The sequence below is a fragment of the Diaphorina citri genome, unplaced genomic scaffold, assembly GCF_000475195.1.
Source record: "Diaphorina citri unplaced genomic scaffold, Diaci psyllid genome assembly version 1.1 scaffold41, whole genome shotgun sequence".
Classification (NCBI taxonomy): domain Eukaryota; kingdom Metazoa; phylum Arthropoda; class Insecta; order Hemiptera; family Psyllidae; genus Diaphorina; species Diaphorina citri.
In genome coordinates this window covers 297,379-305,860 of record NW_007377478.1, presented here as the reverse complement: position 1 = coordinate 305,860, position 8,482 = coordinate 297,379, and positions in this window count along the sequence as shown.

Genomic DNA, 8,482 nt, shown 5'->3' with positions numbered 1-8,482 from the left:
TTTAAATAAGACGAGGTGGAAGGTTTGCAAAAGTGGGTACGGTAAAAGCTATAACCAAAGACATCGTATCATAGGAATGATTAGTTCAGGATAATCTACTATCAACTAAATAGCCCAGGCAGAAAGAACTCCCATTTGTTATGTTGGTTTTCAAGCTTTTAAAACGAACTCTCAAAAAAAAAAAAAAAAAAAAAAAAAAAAAAAAGTATACGTAATTCTTAGATAATACTGGGTGAGAAGGTATAGAATACCCAGTATATATTCATTGGAAATTTAGGTTTATTATTACTATTATTTTTTTGTACCTAGTTGCACTGCCTTTCTACTTTTCTTGTTTAATTATTAACATGTAATTTATATTGTATTTTTGGGATGAGAGATATCCCCCAATCAAGTTAGTCTTAGCTTAGGGGATTAAATACATTGTATAAAAATAAATAAAACAATAATATTTATTATCAATCAATCAATCAATCAATCAATCTCTCTCTCTCTCTCTCTCTCCCTCCCTCCCTCCCTCCCTCTCTCTCTCTCTCTCTCTCTCTCTCTCTCTCTCAAAATCTCAAATGAATCTCTCACCGCAGGGGTTAGCAGGGGAGGCCATTTTTCTTTCCTTCTTTATTCAATTTGTTAGGGAACAAAAATTAAATGTCGCCAAAATAAAAGACAAAAGGCGACATGATACTTTTTTTTCTCTCCCTCTTTCCCTTTCTTTCTCCCATTCTCTTTCTCACTCCCTTCCCTTCCCTCCCCTCATCTCCTTTCTCTCTTTCTTCCTTCCTCCCTCTCTTTCCTATATCTCTTTTTCTCTCCCTTTCTTTCTTCCTCTCTCTCTCTCTCTCACTCCCTTCCCTCATCTTCTTTTCTCTCGATCTCTTTCTTTATTCCTCCCTCCTCTCTTTTGCTCCTTCTCCCTTCCTCTCTTTTCTATATCTATTTTCCTCTTTCTTTCTCTTTTCCCTCTCTCATGTTCGTACATAATCTAGAAAGACGGGCAGCCTAACCACAGCAGTAGTCTCTCTCCTCTCTCTCTCCCTCTCTCTTTCTCACTCTCCCCTCCTCTCTCTCTTTCTATCTCATTTAGTAGATTCACCCAGGGGGGTCCCTGGTAAACGGGAAAAATAGAATAGACAGATTTTCCCACTAAATTATCTCCCTCTTGTTCACTGTTTTTCCCTCTTTCTCTCCCCCTCTGTGTATCACAATTTCCCGTTTCTCTCTCTCTCTCTCTCTCTTGATATTTCCCCTACATTCCCTGTCTCTCTTTATTTTTGTTCTTTCTTCCCCTCTCTTTCAGTATTTCTCCTTCCCTCTTTCACTCTCTTGATTTTGAATATCCTAACTTTTTTTGCTGCTATATGTGTGAAGGACGATTATGTATTTAGAGAGATTAGGTATGTATTTGTTTTTCAAATATACATATGTAGGCTTGCCAAATATCCAAAATGTCGATTCGGGACGCGAATCCGCGAACATAATTGCCAAATCCGCGAACATAATCTAATCGCGAAATCCGCGAACCTAATCGCGAAATCCGCGAACCTAATCGCGAAATCCGCGAGCATAATCGCAAAATCCGCGATTCTCTCTCCCTCTTTCTTTCCCATTCTCTTTCTCACTCCCTCCCCTCATCTCCTTTCTCTCTTTCTTCCTTCCTCCCTCTCTTTCCTATATCTCTTTCTCTCTCCCTTTCTTTCTTCCTCTCTCTCACTCCCTTCCCTCATCTTCTTTTCCCTCGATCTCTTTCTTTATTCCTCCTCCCTCTCTTTTTCTCCTTCTCCCTTCCTCTCTTTCCTATATCTATTTTCCTCTTTCTCTCTTCTCTCTTTCTCTTTTCCCTCCCTCATGTTCGTACATAATCTAGAAAGACGGGCAGCCTAACCACAGCAGTGGTCTCCTCTCTCTCTCTTTCTCACTCTCCCCTCCTCTCTCTTTCTCTCTCTTCTTCCTCCCTCTCTCTCTCTCTCTCTTTCTCTCTCTCCTTCCCTCTCTCTTTCTACCTCATTTAGTAGATTCACCCGGGGGGTCCCTGGTAAACGGGAAAAACAGAATAGACAGATCTTCCCACTAAATTATCTCCCTCTTGTTTACTGTTTTTCCCTCTTTCTCTCCCCCTCTGTGTATCACAGTTTCCCGTCTCTCTCTCTCTCTCTCAATTTCGCCAGAGTATAAAATCCCTCAAAGAGATGGAGTGAGAGAGCAACTGTGTGTGTGAGAGAGAAAATTAATTAGATAAGAGAGCGTAAATGGGTAGAAAAGGATAAAAATAGGGAAGAAAAGAGAGAGAGAGAAGGGGGACCTTATATGACAAGTTTTTTGATGTATGGAAAGTGTTCAGAGAGAGATAGAGAGAGAGAGAGAGGCAGAGTGAGAGAGAGCGAGAGACTGAGAGGGGGAGGGAGGGAGAGAGAGGGAGCGAGAGGAGGAGGATGTAATGTGTGAGAGAGAAAGTAAATTAGACAAATTAGTGTAAAAATCGATAGGGTCGAAAGGAAGGAGGAGAAAGAGAGAGAGAAAAAAAAGGTAGACAGCCCTGAGCTCTGTGACAAGTAGATGAAGAAAGAGATAGAGAGGAGGAAGGGAAGGGGAGGCAGAAGAAGGGGAAGAAAGAGAGAGAGTAAGAGAGAGAGAGAGAAGGATAAGGGATATCTGACAACCTTTGTGCTAATATACCAGTATGAAAGTACAGGGTGACAAAAACGTAAGTTCGGTCTATTTTATTATTATTATTATTATTTTAAAACCTTTTATTTAGTTATTTTCCCATTTCCCCCTTAAAATTCAAAGCTTTACTTTGTAATAAAAAAAAAGGGTTTGATATGGGTTTATTTTTTCTATTTATAATACAGGTTATTGCGGATTATAAACAAACTTTTTGGTCATCCTGTATATTTCCAGTTTAGTCCTGAGGAAAAAGGTGTAGGCGGACAGCCCTTTATAATAACCTTTCTCTCTCTCTTCCTCTCGCTCTCTCTCCCTCCCTCACTCTCTCCCTCTCTCTCTCTCCCTTTCTCCTCTTCCTTTATCCCTATCCATCTCTACCTCCTTCCTTCTTATCTCTCTCTTTCTTTATCTCATTCTCGTCTCTCTCTCACTCTCTCTCTCTCTCTCTCTCATGCACCATCTCCTTCTTCTTTTCACTTTTCATTACTCTTCGCCAGACACCTTTCATAACAAATTACAGGACAGAAAGAGAAGGAGAAAAACAAATTGAGGATATGCCTAGAGGAGGAGAGAGAGAGAGAAAAGTTTGAGAAAGAGAGAGGATATAGAATTATAGAAGAAAAGGAGGAAACTGTTAAAAATAGATAGTGAGAGAGAGGGACGGAGAATGGGATAGAAAGAAAGAGGGTAGGTATAAAGGGAGAGAGAGAAAAGGGTATGAGAAAGAGAGAGGATATAGAAGAAAAGGAGAAAACTGTAAAAAATAGACAGAGAGAAGAGTATATAAAGACAGAGAAGAAGGGAAACAAATGAGGGGAAAAAGGGGAAAAAAAACAGGGTAAAAGGGAAACAGGGAGATAGAGCGGCTATAATTATGTAAAAGAAAGGGGGAAAGTGTATAATAATAAAGGGAGAGAGAGAGAGGAGAGAGTATACATGAAAAGGGAAGAAGAATATAAAGAGAGGCAGGGGAAAAAGGGTACGAAATGGAAACGCATTCAGAGGGAAAATTCAGGGATCACAGGGAAAACAAGCGTGTGATAATAATATAACTGAGAGTCTGCAGTCTGGATTATTATTATTATTAATAATAATTTAAAAAAGGACGAAGGAGGAGGAGGAAAAAGAATAGGAAACAAACTAATTTAAATGTATTTCTTATATTTTTTTTCAAACAAGTTTCCATTTATATTTGATCTTGATCGACAAAACTCTCAGAACATACATTTTTCTTATAAATGGTACCCATCCGTACAAGCAGAGCTTGTGCCACGGATGGCAGATGGCACAAGCTCTGCTCGGATGGCTCAATATTGAGCTTGTTATCTCTTCTTATTGGACGATCTTTTCCCTTTCTTTCTCTCTCTCTCTCTCTCTCATCGTTTTCCATTCTCTCGTTCTCTTAAAAAAAAAAAAAAATCGGCTTTTCACTTTCTCAATTTCTCATTTGATGAAATCAGGAGGAGGAGGAGAAGGAAGAAGAAGAAGAAGGAGGAAGAAGAAGAAGAAGAAGAAGAAATGAAGTAAGAGGAGGAAGGATCTTAAGTTAAAATGTAATCAATTTGGAAGAAGGAAAGAAAGAGAAGAAGGAAATGAAAAATAAGGAAGAATAGGTGGGAGAAAAGGAGAGACGAGCGGGGATGAAGGAAGAAAGAAGGAAGAGGAGGGACAAACACGGACAAGAATAAGGATAATAAAGTATTAGATTGCCTCGGAACCCGTCCAAAGTATATCATGTTACTTCTTGGAAATAAAGAATGGGTTTAAGGAATAAGGATCAGTCCAAAGCTTGTGATATAATGGAGGTCGGAAGGTCAGTGAAAGTGGACCATGGAACAGCAAGAAGCTGAGAAAGGAAGAGAAAGTGGAAGATGGAATATGATGAGAGAGAGAGAGAGAGAAAGAAAGAGGACAATGAAAAAAAAGAGAGGGGGGAGGAAGGCGATGAAATAAGGAGAGGGAGTAGACAAAAGGAGGAGGATGAGAACGAAAGAATAGGGAGACTGAAGAAATTAATAGAAGATGAAATGAGAAAAAGAAAGAAAGGAGATACTAGTGGGTCTTGCGTCTTGTATTAAAATTGTACCTAATATGGTTGCTGTGACGTCAAAATAATCTCAAATGCTTGGGTAAAGAAAATTTATTTTTCATTGTGTTAGTTATACTTTATACCGGAGAATTAATTTAAAAGAAGACACTTGGGATAATCTGTGATATACACAAAAGTTGTGAAAGGGCTCTTTACCACAAAACCACAAACATCTCACTCGTTCGATAAAAGATTTATATTTGGGTCATGATGAGACGACGAAAACAAATAAAATAAAACCCTACCCCCTGCCCGGGTCAACAATCTCATATTACAGTAAGAATGCTCTGAGAACGCTCGGAGATTAAGCCGGAACGGTCTCCAAACATTCTCAAAGGCCGGGATAAGAGGATGAAAAACCTTTCAAAGACACGAGAGAAAAACCGCTAAAAAACATGAAAACGACAAAAACCTTTTGGACAGAACTGTGATGAATTTCCCTCTAATCTGTGGTTTGTACAATTATCGGGCCTTTTTTCCCGTAAACTCTGTTGTGTTTACGTTTGAACTGATTCAAAGGCCTCTTTTAAGTTTTCTCCTCCTCCTTCTTCTTCTTTTTCTTCTTCTTTTTCTTCTTCTTCTTCTCCTCCTCTTTCTATTTTTTCTCTCCTTTTTCCTCTTACTTTTTTCCCATTTTGCTAGAGAGAAAAAAGGTCGTATTTTGTAATCCTATGTGTGTGAATTTGAAAAAAAAAATATAAATGAACAAAAAAATAAAAAATAAATGAACAAAATAAACAAACAAATTTCAAAGTAAATTATATTTTTTTTCTTTTTTTTTCGTAAAGGGGTTTTTTTACACAGTTTAAAGGATTCCCTGCCTTAATTTGGGTGTGTTTTGGAACGAATGAAGTTGAAAAAAAAAAAAAAAAAAAAAAAAAAAAAAAAAATTCGTATATAAAAATGTCTATCTTGGGCTTTTTTTTTTTCCATCATCTGAAATTTGTATCGAAAAAAGCTACTACCTAATACAAAGTGTAATCCCGATCCCAACCTTCCTTACTGTCTTCCAATTTTTAATAGAATTGAAATCCGTATATTAAAGTTGAAAGGCGCAAATGTGACCTTGTACTTAAAGCGCTTTATAAAAAAAAAGTTGGAAAAACTAGAAAAACCGTACGCTGAAAATCGTCTAAAACAGAAATCCGTACAGAAAATTTGTCGAAATTGAGAAAACTGTACCTACAAAGAATTGTCAAAACCAGGGCCCGTATCCAGGATTTTGTCAGGGGGGGGGAGGTCCAGACCACTAATGGACGGGGGGTGTAATGAATTTCAGGGGGTGTGGAAAATTAAGCTCGTAAGGGGGGGTCCCGGGCCCCCTGGATCCCAATTTTTGAGACCTTGACGTACAGTAAATGAGAAAAATCGAGCTCGAGGGGGGGGGGGGGGCTAAATACGGCCCTGGTCGAAAACCAAAAAACCCGTCCATAAAAATTGTTGGAACTCGGAAATCCGTACCATGAAAATTGGTCGAAACCGAGAAAACCGTACATGAAAATTGTCAAGACCCAGAAAATCGGTACAGAAAATTCGTCGAACCCCAGAAATCAAGTATCATGAAAATTAATCGAGGACCCGAGAAATGCGATAGGGTAATATCCCGACTTCAAGTAAGCTTGTACAAGCATAGCATTAGGCTGGAGCCTCTCGGAAAGCCACAAACTCCTCCAGTACATTCTCTGTCAAGAAATGTCGGAAATTTAACTTTTCCCTCCCCGTGCGAAACTTGTCAAGAGTCTCAAATGGTTAGATTTGTTGGAAAATATAATTCCGTACTTGGTATATTAGATGGGTGAGGGGGAAAAACTTTTTTTTATTCCTGTTGGGAGGGCATTTAGGCGAGAGAAACTCCCATCGCGCCGCACTTTCTGATGGCATGACTGGTTTTGTAAAGCGTTGATTTTATCCCGCAGAAACTCCCTTTTCTTTTTCCCCGTTCTTCGTTGTACTCTTATATTTATGTTAGTTGTACTCTCTTATATATGTTATTGGCGTTAAAGTATTTTTTTTATCCACTAAATTCAAAATAGTTGAGCCCCTATTTTCCACAATAATCCAAGGGGAAAGATAGTTTTTTATAAAGTTCCCTTCAAAAAGTATTCCGAGATTCCCAAGAGCCCTCTTTCCACTATCCCCAGGGGAAAAATAGTTTTAAAAGTTCCCTTCAAACTTAGTAATCCCAACTACCTCAAAAATCACTCGAAAATCTCTCGACTTTTATGGGCCTCCATAAAAATAATACCTCAATATGACGCCCTATTTTTTCCTCCTCAACCCCCCCCCCCAAAAAAAAAAAAAAAAAAAAAAAAAAATCGGGCCGCCATTTACTTTTCTAAAAGCTTTGCGCCTCTGTTCCCCATATCATAAATTCATATTTGCTGATGGGATAGATTTTTCCCATTTTTTTCTCCTCCTCCTCCTCCTCCTTCTCCTTCCTCCTCCTCCTTCTTCTTCTTCTTTTTCATCTTCTTCTTTTTGCCTCCATCATATTTTGAATTTTGAAATCTAGCAATATTTTCTGTTCCATCCTAGTCAGCAGGTTTGTTCGACGTGTATTCTGAATATCGAAGAATGAATGGAATGTGACGTAGGTTTTTTTTTTTTTTTTTTTTTTTTTCTCTGTATGTATTAATAAGTATTGGACCTATGTGACGCAATGTAGCTACTACGTAGCTAATTCAATACGAGTAATGTCATACTTTTTTTTTGATGATGATTAGGGGTGACCTACCTTATGATATAGGTACAATATAACTAGGTAGGTATTACCTACTTTATGTTCATACAGTGTGGCCTAGGTAAACTAAGTATAGAGCTTTATGTATTGTATATTTAGAGACTGTCACTTTAGATGTTTAGAACAAGAACAAGATGTAGGTACCATTATGCTCCTCTCCTTTCCACTCCTTCTCTTTCTCCTCCTTTTTTGTTCCTTTTTCTTTCTCCTGCTTCTCCTCCTCCTATTCTTCGTACCCCTCTTACTCCTCCTTTTTCTCTTTCTCCCCCATCTCTGTCTCTTCTTCTTTCTTCTCCTACTCCTCCTCATTCTTCTAATTCAACTTCTGTTTCATAACTTCTTCATTTTCACTCATAGCTCATTTCTGTCTTCAATTTCTCTGCTTAGTGTCTCCGTTTATTATTATTTGCGATTATCATCATTATTACAGTTGACTATTTTTTAGCGTGTGATACCTTTACCTAATAGGTATACCTATACATAGCGAGGGATTTTTCCAAAGGGTGAGATTTCTTATAGATAAAAAATGAGGGTTTTTTTCGAGGATAAAGGGAGGGAGATTTTTTTATTGGAGGGGAAATTGAAGGAGATTTTTTTAGAGGGTAAAGGGAGGGAGATTTTTTCATCGAGGGTTAGGGGAGGGATTTTTTAGGATTTTTTTCGAGGATAAAGGGAGGGAGATTTTTTATTGGAGGGGAAATTGAAGGAGATTTTTTTAGAGGGTAAAGGGAGGGAGATTTTTTCATCGAGGGTTAGGGGAGGGATTTTTTTTTAAGGGAAAGGGACATTTCAATCTCACTCTGGCAGTATAAACAAGGTCTGTTCTATTTATTTATTATTATGAATTTATCTCTTTGTTATTATCTACCTCTGTCTGTTTTCAAACTTTCCTTCTCAATTTGGCTGGAATATTTTCCATTTTATTTATTTATGTATTTTGAAAATGGCATTTAATTTTAACAACTTTAGAAAGCTGCTTAACTCGAGCA